The sequence below is a fragment of the Crocuta crocuta genome, unplaced genomic scaffold, assembly GCF_008692635.1.
Source record: "Crocuta crocuta isolate KB4526 unplaced genomic scaffold, BGI_CrCroc_1.0 scaffold427, whole genome shotgun sequence".
Lineage (NCBI taxonomy): Eukaryota > Metazoa > Chordata > Mammalia > Carnivora > Hyaenidae > Crocuta > Crocuta crocuta.
This window is the reverse complement of record NW_027533273.1, coordinates 2458457-2480645: the sequence shown is the minus strand read 5'-3', so window position 1 is coordinate 2480645 and position 22189 is coordinate 2458457. Positions and strand designations below refer to the sequence as shown.

Here is a 22189-nt window from a genome sequence, read left to right as displayed (position 1 = left end):
CCACACTGTAGGTATTGTTCCGTCTGGCTTCTTTTGTCAACATAATGTGCTTGAGCTGGATCCACGGGTCGCAGGTATCAAGTGTGGTCTGTATTGTCCTTGAGGCTTGCTCTAGTGATTAGTTTCACAACCCTCCCCATGAAAGGCTTCTTTATAATTCAATCTAAATGTCTCCTGTTGACACCAGGTTTTTCCTGTCAGGTTCCCCAGGGAGATGGGTGGTTGACAATGTAAAGAACAGGTGAAGAAACAGGAAGGAAGCTGGTGGGGTCTGAGTCCCTCCCCTGACATAGGAGACTACCTGCTGTCAAGAGAGCTTTACCTACTAGTCAAAATACCAGGGTGAAATGAGCTCCAGGGAACAAGCTGCTAGAACAATCTCCCCCAGCAGCCTCTAAAGAGTCCAGCCCAGTCAGTGACCAAGGTCTCGTCTGTCAGGATGTCCCAGGGCAGCCTTCCAACTCCTTTGACTTGCTAGGCTCACACACTTCCACCTGCTCTCCCTGCCAGAGACTGCATGTTTGTGTTTCCCCCCAAATCATCTGTTTTAGCCCTAATCCCCACTGTGATGGATTGAGGGGGGGTCTTTAGGAGGTAACTGAGTCAAGAGGGTGGCATCCTCATGAATGGGATTAGTGCCCTCACAAGGATCTCTCACTGTCATGTGAGGACAACAGCAAGAAGGCAACCATCTGGGGGCGGTTAGGGGGCCCAGTCAGTTACGCTTCCAACTTTGGCTCAGGTCACAGTCTCATGGTTTATGAGTTCAAGCCCCTCATTGGGCTACACATTGACAGTCTGGAGGCTGCTTGAGATTCTCTCCCCATCCCCTCTGTCTCAAAATAAATAAACTTAAAAAAAAAAAAAAAAAAGTCAGGGGTACCTGGGTGGCTCAGTCAGTTGAGCATCCGACTTCAGGTCAGATCATGTTTTCACAGTTTGTCAGTTCGAGTCCCACGTTGGGCTCTGTGCTGGCAGCTCAGAGCCTCGAGCCTGCTTCGGATTCTATGTCTCCCTCTCTCTCTCTGCCCCTCCCCCACTCATGTTCGGTCTCTCAAAAATAAATAATACATTAAAAAAAAAAAAGGCAGCCATCTCTAAGGCAGGAAGAGCACTCTCACTGGACACCATGTCTGCTGGCAGCTTGACCTCAGACTTGCCTGCATCCAAAGTTGTGAGAAATAAAGGTCTATCGGTCAAGCCACCCCCATCCATGATATTTTGTCACTGCAGCAAGACACGCTAAGACACTGTCCACCACTCCCACCAGGATCCCTTAACCCAAAACAGAGCTGTGATGTGAGGCAGCACCTGCAAGCAGAGCCCTCTTGTGACGGACTCAGGCCATCACAGAAAACGGACAAGCGCATCTGCTGGCCGGTGGCCAGCAGCAGTTTGTGAGGCTGCAGCAGCGTCTCTGCGCCCTTCCTGCAGCCAGCCCCATTGCCCAGACAGCCTCATCGGAAAGCACTCGTGGTGCTGCTCACAGGAAAACCTTCTATAGAAATGATTTGTTTTTGCAGTTCCACTTGTCACCTCCTACTTGAAGCTTATCCCTGATCACAGGTGACACCAGCAGCTGCAACTCGAGGTCATGGCGAACTGTGGCCACTAACACCAGAAGGGGCTGTGTCTGAAAACCCAACTCGTTCATTCCCCCCAAGACCAACGCTTTCCCTTTTCATAAGATGTGTGACAGCACGTGGGGTGACAGGGAGGCTCGCTTGCTTATGCTTGCAAAAAAAGGTGTCCTTTGCCTTCCTAATGAGGACAAATTTCAAATCATTCTGACACTACATGTGTTACAGAATTACCCAGGGAAATGCTAGTGCTGGCTGAATAATAAATGTGTATCGATTTATGGCCCCAGGTGAAATTAAAAGTCACTCTCATCCTCAGATCTTTTCATCACACCACCCCCCTTCCCTGGACGATGACAAAAGTGGCAGATGTGGAGGAAATTACACCAAGCATGAGCCCTCAGTTTCCCTCCGGTTATTAAATCATATTGACTAATTGTCATGGATTCACATTAAATGACTTCACAATTTTTAAATTAGCATCAGACTACTTTGATGTCAGACGGTCAAGAGTTGATGTTCAGATGTTCAGGCAAAGAGAGGCAGTGCAGCCACTGGGCTTCGGGCCTCCGGTGGGGCCAGAGAGCCCCAGTGCCTTGTGATTTCTGGCCAGACTGGCCAGCCTGACCGGTGAGGCCCTGCAGTCTTGTGCAGGGAACAGATGCCCAGCTCCATGGGCACCACAAAGCTGACGCTGCCAGGGTCACGAGTTGCTGCAGAGGAGGACAAGACGGTGTCAGCTGCCTCAGGGACAAGGGGGGTGGGCACTTTCAAGTGCTTGGCTGCCATGCCAAGAGGCAGCCTGGCTTCTGTCACACAAGGCGTCAGTCTGATTGGTGCTTTCCGATGCAAGATAGGAAAGCCAGGCTCTTGGGGAGCAAGCATCTAACCCCTGAACACTGACTGCCATGGAACTGGAGTTGAGCCATTCTGGCACCACTCACACACCTTTCTCCCCTTGTAAGCATGGGACATCTAAAGGAAGTTAACACCTCCGGGGGTCCCTAAAACCTGAACAAAGCATGAGAACGCCTCAGCTAACCCCTCATGACACAGAAGTACCGCTGCCTTGGCACAGCTCTGTTCCACAAAGGAAGCACCATCTTCTGGCTGTCTGCTTTCCTCCCTTTGTTGGTATGAATAACACGCTGATGAATATCATGCCAACACCCCTTTATCAAACTAGAGAGTTCCATACGTAACAATCCTTATAAACCTTACTACTATTCATGTCCATTATCGACAAGGCTTTTTTCCAAAGCCTTAATACACAATTGAACTTCATTTTAAACATAAGCATTTGAAGATTACTGGTAGGTAGAAATTATGACTGCAAACAAAGGCTAAGTAACTCGCCTAGGGTCAGATCACACAGCTGGTCAGTAACATAGAAGGTAATAAAACTCCTCGCTGTCTGACCTAAACTCTACTACACGTAGACATATAGGACAATCTTCCTCTAAAGGTGCCTAATGGCCTTGACTTTCAATGTTGATGAAATAAAAGGAAAACAGCAAATAATTCACAATGCTAAGAACACTGACAATACCTTAAAAATCAGAAGAAATTCCAACTGAAGATAGTGAAACACACGTACAGGTCTTGTAAGAGGTACTAAATGGCAGCATAGGGATTTTTCTTTTTTCTGAAGCATGAACCCCCAAGAACAAATAAAACAAGGACAAGAGCCACAAAACTGTGTGAGTTGGGAAAGTAGACAAGAGTTACACCTACCGGAAAGGCACAAAAAACGGTGGAATCTTAGAGCAGGCGTAAGGTCAAGAACTTATCAGAACCCCTGAAAGCTCAGGAATCAATCCACTAGGCGCTCCTGGAACAGGAGTGAAAAAGGACTGAAAGCAGAGGGATTAACTGACAATGTCCCTCAGAGGCCCCGGGCCCCTCCCTCATGGCCCAGAGTGTTTTGGTACAGTTCCCCACTGGCAAGAAAGCGCATGCGCTGCAGAGACCAAAACAGAGGATCTCTGCCCTGGGCATGCCAGGCCCGCTGGAGACAGGGGTTGTTACTGCGCTGACAAGAAGAGACGTTAAGGGAATTCTACTACCTTGCAAAGCTGACTAATCCAACAATAGAGAAAATGACTTTAAGTGTATAAAATAATAAAATATGTAGACTTCTAAAAGAGACCAATTATAGTAGCATACAACCGGTAAGATATAAAAAAATGTGCTTTAATAAGTGATTCTAAATTAATGTATTAAATTGCAAAATATAAAGCAGATGAATTAAGAAGTTAATTTGTGATAAGCATAAAAATATATTTTGAGGTATCTGCCAAAACTAGTCTTAGACAAACAAGACCTGACTTTCATTGGTGACAAAGTTACAAGGACGCTAATATTACCAGCTGTGGGTTTTTTTTTTTTTAATGTTTTATTTATTTTTGAGAGAGAGAGAGAGCGTGAGCAGGGGAGGGTCAGAGAAAGAGAGACAGAATCCGAACACAGGCACCAGGCTATGAGCGGTCAGCACAGAGCCCAACATGGGGCTCGAACCCACGAACCGTGAGATCATGACCTGAGCCAAAGTCAGGTGCTCAACCGACTGAGCCACCCAGGCACTCCTTACCAGCTGTGCTTTACTGGCTAATTTTATGATGGAAGAAAAGGCTAAATTTCAGAAGAAGTCATTTCTTTCTGACTGAAGTTCATGGGTCCTCTAAATACCATCCATGAACCCAAAAACTAGGTTAAAAACTCCTGTCCTAGCATTAAGATCATATTTGAGAAGTCTCACCCACATACAATCATAAATACATTTTTCTTAAATATAATCAGATAGCCAGATTTTGAGGAAGCCAGAACACTGAGGACAAATAGAAGATCTTGGAAGCTTCTAGAGAGGGAACAAAGGGGTTTAAAGAACAAGAACAACAACAAACATAGGTTATCAAATAGCATTAAATTTCTAAAAAGCAATACTAGAAATGCCAGAAGGCAGTAGAGCCTCAGAAACTCACTTCCATCCAGGAAAACTACCAAATAAAGTGTGAGGCTAGAATAGCATTTTCAAACATTTAAAGTCTCAAAAAATGTTGCCTTCCTTATAGCTGTTCTTAGAAAGCTACTTAAGGATGTGCTCCCCCATGACAGTGGAGCAAACCATGAAAGACAACAACATGGGATCCAGTAAGCTACAACCCAAGAGAAAAATAAAATGTATTCCCAGGATTACAGTAAGGAGATCCCAAGATAACAACTGTGGAACAGGCCTAGGTTGTGCATGCGTGTGTGTGTGTGTGTAATTTATATTACATTTCATTTATTAGTATCAGGGAACACACAGTATAATGCAAGACAGAAAAAATAAATAAAAGAAAAAAATAAAGCCATGTAAGCTCATCTATGTATAACACAATCATCATCATAATGATGAATATTGATCTAATGCAAATACACTGGGAGGTAATGAGGCAATGGGGGATGGTTAAAGTGCCCACCAGAGTGAGAAGTCAAGAAAGCATGCCTGTAATTGACAAGGCAAAAAGTAGCAACATATGCATGTTACTTAGAGAAGGGTAGGTTGAAAGTTATAAATGGCTGCCTCTAGAAAGGGGGTGATTTTTTTTAATGACTCTTGTAAAAGAATTGGCAATTTAAATTATAAACATGCACGGCTTGGATAAAAATCAAAACTCAATATAAAGAAATGCTTCAGGGCAGCAATTTGTGAGTATATTAGTCAGAGAACAAGAACCAGTAGGGAACCCATATTAAGGGATGTACTACAAGGAGCTGACTCGCGTGACTATGGGGGCTGGCAAGCCAAGTCTGAGATCTAGGGGGCCAACTGGCAGGAAAGACGGGCTGGGACACATGCACACAGCACTCCATAGGGAGAGCTGCTTCCTCCCCAGGGAAGCCTCGGTTCTGCTCTTAAAGCCTCTCAACTTACTAGATCAAGCCCCCCACCCCCGCCCCAGATTACTGAGGATCATCTCCTTTCTTAAAGTCAACTGATTATGGACATTAATCACTTCTACAAAATTCTTTCCCAGCAACATCGGATTAGTATTTGATTAACTGGAGACTACTGGAGTTGACACGGAAACCTGACATCACACTGGAAAACACACTCATGCTCCTGGTCTGCTCTGTTAGATGGTTACGCTAAGAGATCTCACTGTGGTTCAGTTACCAGATTATCTGAATTACTTCTCACATGTATAAATGTCAGGGATCCGGGACACCTGGGTGGCTCAGTCGGTTACGCATCTGACTCTTGACTTCAGCTCAGGTCATAATCTCGCCGTTTGTGAGTTCGAGTCTCACATTGGGCTCTGTGCTGACAGTGCTGAGCCTGCTTGGGATTTTCTCTCTCTCTCTCTCTCTCTCTCTCTCTCTCTTTCTCTCTGCCCCTCTCCTACTCTTGCTCTCACTCTCTCAAAAATAAATAAAAACTTAAATATATATCTATATAAAGAAATATCAGGGTCCATCAGAGGTCCTTATCTGGCAGAGTGTAGCTGAGGCCAGAACATAAAAGTTGCCCAGCACCTAAAAGATCCAACGTGCAGAACACACTTCTGTGCAAAGTATTTTTGCTCGTACCTTCCATAAATGACTATTTTGTCCCTCTCTTAGTCTGAAATCAAAGCAGGGGGGAAAAAATGGAACACCAACAGCAAAAATGAAAAATGAAAAATAAAAACCATAAAACTTACTTACCCGCCCCCAAAAACCAAGGGTGAACAAAATAGCAGGAACTACTAAAGATGAGAGCTTAATGAAGTAGAAAGCAAATCAGCGTGATCCATGAAATCAAATGCAGGTTTTCTAAAAAGATGAATAAACTTTTGGTAAGCTGGCTTAAAAAACAAAAAGCAAGAGCACAAATAAACATTAGCAATAAAACAGGGCACATAAGTACAGATGGATTTCAGGTTTTTAAAAAATCTTACGCGAATAAGATGAGTAACTTTAATGCAGTCAGTGTCAAAGCCTAGCTCAAATGGAGAATTTTCTAGAAGACTAATTTTGAAAATTGTTCCAAAACTATAAATTATAAAAATGTTTGAGGCAGCAGGGGGGAAAATCAGTAATAGTGGTGATAAAAGGGATAGAATAGAGTGAACACTTGTTAAAATGCATTTTACATGTGTTAACTGGGCTGATTTTTACAACTCTCTGGGGTAGGTACTGATATTATGTTTATTATACATATTTTAACAGAGGAGAAAACTGGAGCCAAAGTGCTGAGGTAACTTGTCCACACCTCACAGCTAAGTCACAGAGCCAGTCCAAGACTCTGTGACTTACCAGAGAACATACTTTACTGCCTCTACAAAAGGCAAGAGGCTCAATTTGGCAGGCAAGTTCTACTAAAACTTAAAGGAACAAATAATTCCTACATTATAACCAGTACTGCAAAGCACAGAAAAAGAACAGAAAAGCTAAATAACTCATTATATGTGGTACCCAAGGACACGGGCTTTAAGACTAATGTCACTTATGAGCATAGATGCAAAAATCCTAAATAGTAAGCAAAAATAAGCAATCAATCAAAAGAATAATACTTTCTGGATGAATAGGGTTTATTTCAAGAATTCAAGAATGCCTCAGTATTAGAATATTGATTAATTTGAAAGATTAACCTCCTAAAGGAAAAGAATTATCTCAGCATATAAAGAAATGCACTCAAAATTCAACATCTATTTGTGATTTAAAAAAAAAAAAACCCTTAGCAAACAAGAAATTGAATAGTCACTCCAAAATCAGCAGCAAACTATTCAATATTGTATTGAAGACCTTGGCTAATAAATAAAAAAAGAGAGAGAGAAATATTAGCATTGGAAAGGAGAGACAAACTGTGGTTATAGGTAATATATTCAGAATAATCCACTGATAACACAAAACTAAACCCAGCAAGGTTATAGGTTAACAAAGTCAATATCCAAATATCATTAGTGTTATTCAGTAATCATATAGAAAGTGGAAGTATTAACCCTTAAAATAACAGAGCTAGCAAAATATAAAGCAATAATCTTAATAAAAATGTATAAAGTCCTTACGGAGAACAAACTTTCACTACAGGACATAAAGACTTTATGGAGAAAGACAAAATGGAAGGGAGGATCCCTTACTTGTTGATCTCATTATCAGCTCTTCTTTACATATTCTGTATAGAAATCTTTTGTCTGATATACACGTGTGTTGTCTGTGCTGTCTTTTCATTTTCTTAATGGAGTCTTGGAAGAGTCAAGAGTTGATTTTGACAAACTCCAATTTTCAATTTTTTTTTATTTTAATGGTTCATGCTTTTCATAGCATAGCTAAGAAATTCTGCTTGTCCCACGACTGCAAAGATCTCCTCCTTTGCTTTCTTTTAGAAGCTCTGGATTTTTAGATTTTATGTTGACAATTATGATCCATTTTGAGTTAATTTCTATACAAAGGCTGATGTCCATTTTTGTCCATATGGCTACCTAGCTGCTCCAGCACCATTTACCGACAAAACTTTCCTTTCCTCCACTGAACAGTCCTAACACCTTTGTTGAAAACCTGTTAGCCAGGTAGTATGGATCTATTTCTGGACTCGTTATTCTCTTTGAAGATTCAAAGCATTCAAGCCAATAAGAATCTGCTTTCATTGGCACTTAGTTTCTCCTGTTTAGAAGCCTGTAGGCCCCTGGCTATAGGGTGAATGAAGAGGCCAATCCTCCTGAGTTAATGGAATTATTCTGTTTGAGGTAACAAGTCTGGGACACCACTGATGTCTGACACCACAAATTTCTGCCTTTCTTTGTGCAGAGATATTGTGAGGAGATATTGGCCAAGGGGCTGTCAAGGACCTTGAGAGTGTGTGTTTTAAGTATTAGGTAACACAAATCAGAGAGCATGTCATACTGGAGATTATCTCTCTATTCCTCATGGTGGATCCAGAAATTATAGAACTAAAGGTCTGCCAACTTCCTTAGAAACCTCTTCTTTGGTCCAACAGCAATATCAGCCAATACTTATTCAATAGCTGTATGCTAAGCACATCACCTACATCTCTTTGTTTTCTTAACAGTCTTACAAAGAGAGTGTCATTATTAATTCTATTGTAAAACAAAGAAACTGTGGCGACTGAGTGGCTCAATTGGTTAAGCATCTGATTTTGGCTCAGGTCATGATTTTGCAGTTCGTGAATTTGAGCCCCCACTAGGCTCTCTGCTGTTAGTGCAGAGCCTGCTTCGGATCCTCTGTTCCCCTCTCTCTGCCCCTCCCCATTGATTCTCTATCTCTCTCAAAAATAAATAAACATTTAAAAAAATAAAGAGAGGTGCCTGGGTGGCTCAGTTGGTTAAGCATCCAACTTCGGCTCAGGTCATGATCTCATGGTTCACAAGTTGAAGCCCGACCTACCTGGCTCCAAACCCTTACGCTGACCCCATCTTTCTCCCTCATTGCCTTCTGCTCAACATTTTTTTTTTTTTTTTTTTTTTTGGCCTTGAAAAAGACACCATAAAGAATGGACTTTGGAAGACTGTTAAGTACAGGCTGAGGGGAGGCAGGGTTTGAAAATGGTGACAAGAAGAATGGGAAGGGAGGGGTGAATGTTTTCAGATAAAGCACTTTCAAGAGCAGCCCAGGCTGAAGGGAGGTCAGGGGAAGAATGGGTAGAGAGAAAATGCCTGGGTATGAAGTACAGGCAGGGAGTGACCAAAGAGGCCAGAAAGTGAAGGAATGAGTACAGAAATGACATTTCCAAGGACATGGGCAAGGAGGGAGCTCCAAGGGTTAAGTGTGGGAAGGGGAGAGGTCCTGTGAGGGAGGGTAGGAAGAAAGGAGACGGACAACAGAGGTGTGGGAAGGAGACCTGGCAACCTGTCTCCATCCTCTGCATAAGGGAGAGACTCCCTGAGAGCACAATAATTGCAGCTTAAGAGCCTAGAAATAACTCCTTCCAAGCCAAGCTACAGTGCAGTGCTGAATGCTAAACACTTCACAGTAAGTACAGATTACTGCACAAGGTGGAGCCTACAGCACTACCCCACCTGAGCTGGGAACGGTATCAAATCTTACAAATCAAAAGCCTACACATTCAAGAATCAGTCATTTCTGCAAGAAGGAAGATCCTTGGGCAACGTTCTTGGCTGTGACTTTGCAAATACCATCCTGAAATATCCTTTACAAGAGTTTTATCTCTGGTTTTCTTCTTAAGAGTGGAATCCCACTGCAGGAACACCACGGACCTCCACCAGCTCTGCAGAGCCAGCCCAACCTTCAAGTGTGGGAGACACCTGGGGAACAGACGCACCAATGGAAGAAGAGGGCCACCTCGCCAGGGGCTGCCTTCACATTTGGCAAGAACTGGAGATGAAATAGAGCAAGAAAATGAGCAATTGGGAGGGGTTTGCTTTTATTGCTAGAACTTCCTTTGTTCTGGTGGGTGGGCTGGCATCTGAGACAAGAACTTAGTAGACAGTCAAGGGGAGGCTTGAAGGAGAACTTTGCTGCTCAAGGAAGAATCAAAGTTATGCTAAGCAAGCATTTCTTTTCTTTTTTTTTTTTTTAATGTTTTATTTATTTCTAGGAGAGAGAGAGAGAGAGACAGCGTGAGCAGGGGAGGGTCAGAGAGAGAGGGAGTCACAGACTCTGAAACAGGCTCCAGGCTCTGAGCTGGCAGTCAGCACAGAGCCCGACGCGGGGCTCGAACCCATGAATCGCGAGATCATGACCTAAGCGAACGTCGGACGCTAAACCGACTAAGCCACCCAGGCGCCCCTAAGCAAGCATTTCTGACCTATAACACAAAGTTGTTTTCCCTTCTTCCTTTGCCTCCTTCTCCTTTGAGTTTTTCTCCCTCAATTCCTTCCTCCTACCCAGAGGTGCACACAAAAAAGAGAGGAGGGAAGGACAGAGGGAGGGAGGGGGAGGGGGAGGCGGAGAGAGACCGAGAGAGAAACACATTTCTGCTGCCACTGCTATGCCTATAACAGCCTTCTCCTCCTAAGCCTCACCCCTACGCCCTGCCCTGATAAAGCCCACCTCGCCAATTTCCACTCTTCCCTCAGATGTTATATGGAGTGTCTAAGAAGACCCCAACACACCTCATCCGCCTCTAGGCTTGATATGGAAGCATTCTGTGTTCTCACATGATTGTTTCTATCACAACCTTGTCATCATAAACTGAATGTACCAGTAGATGGGGCCCTCCCCAACCGTGAGCTCCTTGAGAGCAAAATTCAGCTCCTATAAGAAGTCAAGGGCTTGGCAGAACAATGAAAAACCTCTCGCCATGAGTGCTACTTGACTTTGAATCTCCAGTGCCTAGACAGAGGGTCGGGGGACTAGCAGACATTCAAATGGTATGATTATTATCAAAATATGGCCATATATTATTTATTGCCAATCTGTAGCTATTATTTTAATTACAATTGTAATCACTATTACTGCCACATGACCACTTAAGAACACTGGACCCAGACACTGGCTAGGAGCTCAAGGTGAAGAAGTCTTGGTCCACTAAGGGCAGAAGCAGCAATGAACCAGTCCAACTGAACAGGACATTGAGAGGAATCTCACGGACAAGGATGAGACTGCTATGGCCTTGGAATCAGAACCAAGATATACTCCTTCTTTTGTAAACTGTGACAGCTAAGAGAGCATTTCCGCATTCATTGTATCCTTTCTCTCTGGTGGAGTAGGTGACCTGACACCCATGTACACAGAGGAGAGTCTTGCTCAGAGAAGAGACATGATTTACTAAAAGTCACAAATCTGATGACTGGGAGGTAGGCTTAGAGGTCAGGTCTTCCCACATTGTGCTGAGTGTGTTCCCAATGACTGGCCCAAAACTAGCTACAGGCCTTGTGAATCCCAGCAGAAACACCACCAGTTTCATCCAGCAGGAGCCTGAGGGGCCGAGTCTGCAGTTACCTCAGGCCACAACTCGGGGTGACTTTGATCAATGATTTGGAAACATCCAAACTCAGAATGTTGGGAGCAGCAGCCACCACAGTAGCACTGTCTTTTAATGACTATTATTTTAAGTAAATGGCTTATTTGATCTTATCCTAAACCTCTGATGTAAGTATTATCTGCATTTTACATATGAGGAAGCCTAGGGTCAGGGAGGCCAAATGACTGGCCTGTGCTGGTCTCATGGGAAAGGACAGGCAGAGAAGGGACCCACCCCTCCAGCAGGTCAGGCTGCCATACCCACGTACCTTCTGCCACGCTACACAGCTCCCCTAAAGCGCTTCCTTCCATGTGACTCCACACATCCCACGGTTCCCCTCATTCCTTACTCGTCCCACAGCATTCTGCATCGCTTCTTGGATAACCTGCCTGTGGGGTTTTCAAGAGATAAATAATGTGGTTCGCAAATGGTAAGGGGTGGTGTTAGCAGGGGGAGCCAAGCAGAAAGGCCAGAGACGGCACCTGCTGGGGGCCCGGACCTCCCCTGCTAAGACAGCCCTGGCAACAGCCCCTCTGAGTACCAAGAACACAGGAGGGCCAGACCTGAAAAGCCAAAGAACAACCAGACAACAGTAGCTGGAGAAAACCAGCAGCCGAGACAGCCATGAACTAGGAGACAAGGGTTCAAGTCCAGGCTCTGCCACCAGCCCCTGACCACCTCAGGGTGAAACACACCACCTGCTCCATCTTAACCTAAGCAGGGCGTGGTGGGGGTTAAAACAGTAAGATGATGATGTTCTTTTGAAAGCAACCCAAAGACATAAGGCAACCACTACACTCGAGGCACTGCCCACCCTCCCGACTTCCAGAACCACAGTTCAATAGAGTTTCCTAGAAGGTTCTTTAGGATTCTGTTTCATTAAGGATCCAATGCAGTCATGTGTAGGTTGTGTGGGATAGACTACACCATTTAGTCATGAAGCTCTTCAGTAGAAGGCACAGATTCCTGTGCTGGGGTCCCCAGAGAGCCGGAGACTGGCTTCTCCAGCACGACGCCGAAGGCCCAGTGACACAGCACAGCTCAGTCAGTGTCCTTCACAGTTGGGAAGTTCCTAACTGCACAGCTTGTTTTAGTCAAAGCTTACACATTTTTGCAATTCTTCTCACTCTGAGAATTGTACAACTACATTAAAAAGAAAACCATGGTGTACCTGGGTGACTCGGTTGAGTGTCTGACTCTAGATTTCGGATCAAGTCATAATCCCACAGTTGGTGGATTGAGACCTCAGTCAGGCTCTGCAGCGAGCATGGAACCTGCTTAAAATGAGTGGGGGTGGGGGGGGGAGGAGCAGAAGGTTTACTTGAGCAAATTATAACTGAGAACTTCCCTAATCTGGGGGAGGAAGCAGACCTCCAAATCCAGGAGGCACAGAAAATTCCCTTCAAATTCAACAAGAATAGGTCTTCATCACGCATGTTATAGTGAAACTGGCAAAATACAAAGATGAAGAGAGAATTATGAAAGCAGCTAGTGACAAACAGGCCTGAATCTACTAGAGTATGTACCTTACTACATAAGGGTAGTAGCAGACCTGTCCGTTCCAACTTGGCAGGCCAGCAGGGAGTGGCAGGAAATATTCTATGTGCTGAATAGGAAAAATATGCAGCTAAGAATCCTTTATCCAGCAAGGCTGTCATTCAGAATAAAAGGAGAGATCAAGGCTTTCCCTGACAAACAAAAAAAGCTGAAGGAGTTCAGGACCACTAAACCAGCTCTGCAAGAGATCCTAAAGGGGACTCGGTGAGTAGAATGCTGCAACGATTACAAAGGACCAGAGATATCACCACAAGCATGAAACCTACAGGTAACATAGTGACACTAAATCCTTATCTTTCAATAATAACTCCAAATGGAAATGGACTAAACGCCTGAGTGGATTAAAACCCAAGTGCGTTTATATACTATCTATAAGAGACTAATTTTTTTTTCTGCTTTCTTCTAGGACATTTACAGGGTTTTGGGGTTTTTTTTTTAATCTTTATTTTTGAGAAAGAGACAGAGCATGAGTAAGGGAGGAGCAGAGAGAGAGAGAGGGAGACACAGAATCTGAAGCAGACTCCAGGCTCTGACCTGTCAGCACAAAGCCCAATGCGGGGCTCAAACCCACAAACCGTGAGATCATGACCTGAGCCAAGTCGGATGCTTAACCAGCTGAGCCACCCAGGCACCTGTACAGAGTTGTTCTTTTTTTTTTTTAAATATTATTTATTGTCAAGTTAGGTAACATACACTGTATACAGTGTGCCCTTGGTTTCAGGGCAGAGTCCGGTGATTCATCACTTGCATACAACATCCAGTGCTCATGCCAACAACTGCCCTCCTCAATACCCATCACCTACTTTCCCCTCCTCTGCACCCCGCCATCAACCCTCAGTTTGTTCTCAGTGCTTAAGAGTCTCTTATGAGTTTGCCTCCTCTCTGTTTGAAACTACTTTCCCCCTTCTCTTCTCCCAGGGTCTTCTGTTAAGTTTCTCAAGTGCCACATATGAGTGAAAACATATGATACCTATCTTTCTCTGACTGACATTTCACTTAGCATAATACTCTCCAGTTCCATCCACATTGTTACTAATGGCAAGATTTCATTCTTTCTCATTGCCAAGTAGTATTCCATTCTACATATAAACCATGTCTTCTTTACCCATTCAGCATTTGATGGACATTTGGGCTCTTTCCATGAGCTGGCTATTGTTGAAAGCATTTTAGACCTGAGGACACCTTCAGATTGAAAGTGAGGGGATGGAGAACTATCTATCATTATACTAGAAGTGAAAAGAAAGCTGGAGTAGCCATACTTATAACAGACAAACTAAATTTTAAACTAAAGGCTGTAAAAAGAGACGAAGAAGGGCATTAAAGCATAATTACGGGGTCCATCCATCAAGAAGAGCTAACAATTATAAATGTTTAGGCCCCTAACTTGAAACACCCAAATATATAAATCAAGTAATCACAAACATAAGCAATCTTATTGATAAGAATACAGTAATTGCAGTGGACTTCAATACTCCACTACACCAATAGACAGGTCATCTAGCCAGAAAATCAAAAAAGAAACAACGGCCCTGAATGATATACCGGACCAGATGGACTTGACAGATATATTCAGAACTTTTCATCCAAAAGCAGCAGAACACATATTCTTCTCGGGTGCACATGGAACATTCTCTAAGATAGATTACATATTGGATCACAAAACAGCCTTCAATAAAAATAAATGAACTGAGATCATATCATGCATATATGCAGATCACAACACAATGAAACTTGAAATCAACCACAAGAAAAAGTTTGGAAAGCTTCCAAATGTATGGGGGTTAAAGAACATCCTACTAAAGAATGCATGGGCCAACCAAGCAATTAAAGAAGAAATTAACAAATATATGGAAGCAAATGAAAACAGTAACAGGAGAGCCCAAACCCTTTGGGAGGCAGCAAAGGTAGTCCTAAGAGGAAAATACACTGCAATCCAGGCCTGTCTCAAGAAACAAGAAAAATGCACATAAAAACCTAACTGTACACCTAAAGGAAATAGAAGTAGAATAGCAAAGAAACCCCAAGGCCAGCAAAAGAAGAGAATAAAGAGTAGAGCAGAAATAAACAATATAGAATCCAAAAGCAGTAACAACAAAAACAACAACCACAGGAGAACAGATGAATGGATCTAACAGCTGGCTTTTTGAAAGAATAAACAAAATTGATAAACCCTACCCAGACTTCTCACAAAGAAAACAGAGAGAACCCAAATAGATAAAATCATGAATGAATGAGGAGAGATCACAACCAACACCACAGAAACACAAACAATTATTAGAGAATACTATGAAAAAGTATATGCCAACAAACTGGACAACCTGGAAGAAATGGACAAATTCCTGACATCCACACACTACCAAAACTTGAATGGGAAGAAACAGAAAATCTGAACAGACCCATAACCAGTTAACAAAATCTCCCAACAAATACAAGTCCTCGGCCAGATGGCTTCCCAGGGGAATTCTACCAGACATTTAAAGCAGAGTTAATACCTATCCTTCTCAAGCTGTTCCAAAAAAACAGAAACAGAAGGAAGGCTTCTGGACTCATTCTATAAAGCCAGCATTACCTTGATTCCCAAACCAGACAGAGACTCCGTGAAAAAGAAGAATTACAGGCCAATATCCCTGATGAACATGGATGCAAAAGTTCTCTCAACAAGATACTAGCAAATTGAATTCACCAGTATATTAAAAGAATTATTCACCATGATCAAGTGGGATTCATTCTTCGGCTGCAGGGCTGGTTCAATATTTGCAAATCAATCAATGTGATACATCACATTAATAGAAGAAAGGTTAAGAACCATATGATCCTGTCTATAGATGCAGAAAAAGCATTTGACAAAATACAGCATCCTTTCTTAATAAAAACCCTCAGGGAAGTCAGGATTGAAGGAACATACCTTAACATTATGAAAGCCATATATGAAAGACCCACAGCTAATATCATCCTCAGTGGGCAAAAACTGAGAGCTTTTACCCTGAGATCAGGAAGATGACAAGGGTATCCACTCTTACCACTGTTGTTTAACATAGCATTCAAAGTCCTAGCCTCAGCACTCAGACAACAAAATGAAATAAAAGGCATCCAAACTGGCAAAGAATAAATCAACCTTTCACTTTTTGCGGATGGCATGATACTCTACATGGACTCCACCAAAAAGCTGCTAGAACTGAAACATGATCAGCAAAGTCGCAAGATACAAAATCAATGCACAGAAACGTGTTGCATTTCTACACACCTATAATGAATCAATAGAAAAATCAAGAAATCAATCCCATTTATAACTGCACCACAAACCATAAAATACCTAGGAATAAACCTAACCAAAGATGTAAAAGATCTGTATGCTGAAAACTACAGAAAACTTATGAAAGAAGTTGATGAAGACACAAAGAAACGGAAAAATATTCCATGCTCATGGATTAGAAGAAAAAAATTTATTAAAATGTCAATACTACCCAAAGCAATCTGTGCATTCAATGCAATCCCAATAGAAACTGCACCCGCATTCTTCTCAAAGCTAGAACAAACAATCCTAAAATTTGTATGGAACCACCAAAGATCCTGAATAGCCAAAGTAATGTTGAAGAAGAAAATCAAAGTTGGAGGCATCATAATCCCAGAATTTAGCCTGTACTACAAAGCTGTAATCATCAAGACTGTATGGTATTGGCACAAAAACAGACACAAAGACCAGTGGAAGAGAACTCAGAATTGGACCCATTAATGTATGGCCAACTAATCTTTGACAAAGCAGGAAAGAGTATCCAATGTAAAAAAGACAGTATCTTTAGCAAATGGTGCTGGGAGAACTGGACAGCAACATGCAGAAGAATGAAACCGGACCAGGGCACCTGGGTGGCTCAGTCGGTTAAGCGTCCGACTTCAGCTCAGGTCCTGATCGCACGGTTCGTGGGTTCGAGCCCTGCATCAGGCTCTGTGCTGACTGCCAGCTCAGAGCCTGAAGCCTGATTCAGATTCTGTATCTCCCTCTCTCTCTGACCCTCCCCTGTTCATACTGTCTCTCTCTCTCTCTCAGAAATATTTATTTCTCTCAGAAATAAAACATAAAAAAAAAGAAGAATGAAACTGGACCACTTTCTTACACCATACACAAAAATAAACTCAAAATGGATGAAAGACCTAAATGTGAGACAGGAAACCATCAAAACCCTGGAGGAGAAAGCAGGCAACAACCTCTTTGACCTCAGCTACAGCAACTTCTTAATTGACATGTCTCTGAAGGCAAGGGAAATAAAAGCAAAAATGAACTACTGGAACCTCATCAAGATAAAAAGCTTCTGCACAGCAAAGGAAACAATCAACAAAACTAAAAGGCAACTAACAGAAAGGCAGAAGATATTTGCAAATGACATATTGCGTGAAGGGTTAGTATCCAAAATCTATAAAGAACTTACAAACTCAACACCTGAAGAACAATCCAGGGAAGAAATGGTCAGAAGACACGAATGGACCCTTTTCCAAAGACGACATCCAGATGGCTAACAGACACATTAAAAGATGCTCAACATCGCTCATCATCAGGAAAATACATATCAAAACCACACTGAGATATCACCTCACACTGGTCAGAGTGGCTAAAATGAACAACTCAGGAAACAAAAGATGTTGGTGAGGACATGGAGAACCAGGACCCTTCTTGCACTGTTGGTGGGAATGCAAACTGATACAGCCACTCTGGAAAACAGTGTGGAAGTTCCTCAAAAAACTAAAAATAGAATTACCCCACAACCCAGCAATAGCACTTCTAGGAATTTATCCAAAAGATACAGGAGTTCTGATTCATAAGGGCACATGCTCCCCAATGTTTACAGCAGCACTATCAAGAATAGCCAAATTATAGGAAGAACCCAAATGTCCATCAACTGACAAATAGATAAAGAAGTTGTGGTTTATATACAGAATGGAATACTACTTGGCACTGAGAAAAAATGAAATCTTGCCATTTGTAACAATGTGGATGGAACTGGAGGGTATTACGCTAAGTCAAAGAAGTCAGTCAGAGCAAGACAGATATACATTTTCACTCACATGTGGAATTTGAGAAACTTAACAGAAGACTATGGGGGAAAGGAAGGAGAAAATAGTTTCAAACAGAGAGAGAGGCAAACCAGAAGAGACTCTTCAATACAGAAAACAAATTGAGGGTTGATGGGGGAGGGAGGCAGAGGAGAGGGGAAAATGGTGATGGGCATTGAGGGGGGCACTTGTTGGCTGGTGTTTGTAAGCAATGGGTAAGCTGGGTATTGTATGTAAGCGATGAATCATGAGAATCTATTCCTGAAGCCAAGAGCACACCGTATACATTGTATGTTAGCTAACTTGACAATAAATTATATTAAAAAAATTCTCTCTCTTTCTCCCCCTCTGCCCCACTCTGTGCACGGGTACATGTATGCACACACATGTGCATGTGTATGTCTCTCACTCACTCAAAAATATAAACATTAGGGAAAAAAAGAGAGAGAGCTGCCAGGGATCAGGCGTGATGTCGGGAAAATGCTGCTTCTGACAAACCTACAGTCAAAACATCCTGATGGAAATCTAGGCTAAAAAGGTAGTTCTACGGGGCGCCTGGGTGGCTTAGTCACTTAAGCGTCCGACTTTCGCTTAGGTCATGATCTCGCGGTTTGTGGGTTCAAGCCCCGCATCGGGCTCTGTGCTTACTGCCAGCTCAGAGCCTGGAGCCTGTTTCAGAGTCTGTGTGTCCCTCTCTCTCTGACCCTCCCCTGCTCACACTGTCTCTCTCTCTCTCCTAGAAATAAAAAAAATAAAAATAAAATAAAAAAATAAAAAGGTAGTTCTGTTTCCATTGATTGGCTATTATATATAATGCTACAATAAACAGAGGGGCACATATATCTCTTTGGATTAGTGTTTTTGTATTCTTTGGATAAATACCCAGCAGTGTTATTACGGGATAGTAGGGTAACTTTTTAAAAAAATTTTTGAGTAACCTCCATACTCTTTTCAACAATGGCAGCACCAGTTTGCATTGTCACCAACAGCACACGAGAGTTTCTTCAAGTGTCCCTCAATAGATGAATGGATAGAGAAGATGTGGTGTATATATACAATGTAGTATTATTCAGCCATAAAAAAGAATGAAGTCTTGTCATTTGAAGCAACAGGGATGGAGCTAGAGAGTATAATGCTGAGTAAAATAAGCTAGTAAGAGAAAGACAAATACCACATGATTTCACTCGTATATGGAATTTAAGAAATAAAACAAATGGAAAAAGGGGAAAAAGAAAGACAAACCAAGAAAGACTTTTTTTTTTTTTTTGAGACAGAAAGAGACAGAGCATGAGTGGGGGAGGGGCAGAGAGAGAGGGAGACAGAATCGGAAGCAGGCTCCAGGCTCTGAGCTGTCAGCACAGAGCCTGATGCGGGGCTCGAACCCATGAACCATGAGATCTGACCTGAGCCGAGGTCGGACGCTTAACCAACTGAGCCACTCAGGCGCCCCAAGAAAGACTCTTAACTAGTGAGAACACACTGACGGTTACCAGAGGGGAAGTGGGTGGGGGGAGGGGTGAAACAAGAAGGGGATTAAAGAGCACACTTATGATGAGCACTGAGAAATGTACTGAATTGTTGAGTTTCTACACTGTACACCCAAAACTAACACTGTATGTTGACTATGCCAGAAGTAATTTTTTTAAATGTGTATTCATTATTGAGAGACAGAGCATGAGCAGGGGACAAGCAGAGAGAGGGAGACACAGAATGTCAGCACAGAGTCCCATGCGGGCTCAAACTGTGAGATCATGACCTGAGTCGAGTCACTCAACCAAGTGAACCACCCAGGTGCCCCTAAAAAATTTTTAAGGCAGTTGTGGGATGCCTGAGTGGCTCAGTCCTTAAGCATCTGCTTTCGGCTCAGGTCATGATCTCACAGTTCATGAGTTCAAGCCCTGTATCAGGTAAGCTCAAGCCCCGCTCCTCTCTTTCCCCTCACCTTTGCTCCTCGTTCACTTGTGCCCTTCCTCCCTCCTCCCCTCCCCCCACGAAAGAAAAAGGAGAAAAAAAGGCAGTTCTGCAGTTGGGGGCAAGGGTAAGGCAGTAACTTGGACCTAAATCATGACATCATGGCCCTGAACACCAATCTCCCTGGTTTCAATTGCCACAGGCATACTTAATTCGGCCTTGATGGAACTGTCCATCCACTCCCAAACAGGGTTTTCAAAAATGTTTAATGAGTTGTCCATTTATTTCACATTAAACACAGGCTTCCACTGCCTGAAAAACTTGGAAAGTGCCAGCTCTGGGAGCCACATCCCTGCACAGCAATTCTGCCCGGCACCACTAGAGGGCAGGCCTTTCCCCCAAGCACACTCTGGTCTCCAAGGACCACTGGTTGCACTAGAGCTTCTCCTGCATTCAGGACTGGCTTACGTGAGCATCTGATTACACCGCCTAATTCAGATGTGGACAGACCCTCAGGCTGGGGGCCGGGTGTCTGGCTATGGCCTGCTGGCTTCCCCAAGCTTCCAGAGCAGAAAGTGGGCACTCAAAGACTTGGGACTGAAACACTATCAGCTACCATCTGACCCCGCTGTGTGTCACTCGGCGGATCAGAAGCCCTTCTGGCTGCAGACGGGAGCTCACTGCCTCTGTTTTCTTTCCATAATCCTGAACACAAAAATAAAACAATAAAACCACCATATTCTTTTCTTCAGAGTTATGATGGGATGACCATAAATGTGTCTGATTCTTAAATCCCACACCAGGACTGATAAATGATGCAGTGGGTGTGACTTCTCCAAGGACAGGGCCAGTCTTGTGCAAAATCATGAACCTCTTTGCCCTCTCCGAAGCCCACATGGGACAGGGCATCAGACATTTATATTTTGGTATGCAGTTTCACTTGGTGATCTTCTTCCCTTAGGAGTATTTTCACCACACAATATGAGACTGTTCCCAGGAAAAGAGGGTTCCACTAGCAAGGGAAAAAAGGAGGGTCCTTGCAAAGGTCCCTGAGCACAGCTCTCCATTCCTTATCAAAATAGCCCTGCTGCAAATTAACTGTTAATGCCGAAATAAATCAACGTCTCAACTAACCTAGTGCTAAAAATTTCCACCAATAAACATTACTTAGAGTGGAGGCATATTTCCATCCCCTGTAAAATGCAAAGATGCTATCTGACTGACGTCTTAATTAATCATACGTCATGCTTTCAGGTGTAAATTTTACCTAAGATTCGGGTTCTGGCAGATTGGAACAGAGGAGGCAAAGGATGGAAAAGCCCAGGATCTCAGCCCACGGGAAGATCGGAATGAGGGAACACAATCGTGAGACTAAGAACCCAGAGGAGTAATAGGAATATTCCCGTCAGCTAGCTCTGCTCCCGGCACAGCCTGAAAGTCATGCACAGGTATCCATCTTTCCTCGCTGGTGCTAAGATACTAGTGAACAAGCTTCTGGCCCCTGTGCCAACAAATAATACTGAAGATCCTGGTGAGTTACTAAAGGACTGGCCCCGATCTCTATTTCAGTTATGGGAGGGTGTAGCTAGCTAAAGCAGCCCCTCTCATTCCTCTCCTGAATGCAGTGCAATGCCCACTTCATTTTAGCCCTCTCCGTACCACAGGCAAAAGTTCACCCCAGAAAGGATGAACATGTATTTTTCTAAAAGTGAAATGAAAGTTCTAGGAATTTAGGCTTTGTCAAAGATGGTACATGTAGTTAAATTCAAATCAAATCCCGTCTTAAGAGAAAAGCCCGTGTTTTTGCATAATCACTATGCAACTTTTATACAAAGAATCACTGTAATGGCAGCAACTTCATCTCTTGGTAAGTAAGCCAGCTGCTTTCTATGAAAATAACCCAATAGGAGACTGTAAACGTATTTCTTTTCTTTTTTCCAGCATTCCTAAGAGGACCGGAGAAAAAGAATCAGAGTGCAGGTAATAACTCTCACCCAAAGAACAAAGCAGTTAAAGAAACACTGTAATATGTTTCTCATTGCCATGTAATATTCCATGGTATAGATAAACCACATCTTCTTGATCCATTCATCTGTTGATGGACACTTAGGCTCTTTCCATGTTTTAGCTATTGTGGAGAGTGCTGCTATGAACATTGGGGTACATGTGCTCCTATGCATCAGCATTC

General features: G+C 43.1%; 1 protein-coding gene and 1 non-coding gene across 2 annotated transcripts in view; both read right to left on the bottom strand.

The window, feature by feature from the left end:
• Positions 1–22189, bottom strand: part of TMEM163 (transmembrane protein 163) — a 245389-nt gene that overhangs the window by 26413 nt on the left and 196787 nt on the right. The gene's annotated exons all lie outside the window — the stretch shown is intronic.
• TRNAQ-UUG (transfer RNA glutamine (anticodon UUG)) lies at positions 4077–4161 on the bottom strand. Its single transcript has one exon. It is a non-coding gene; the product is annotated as a tRNA-Gln (tRNA).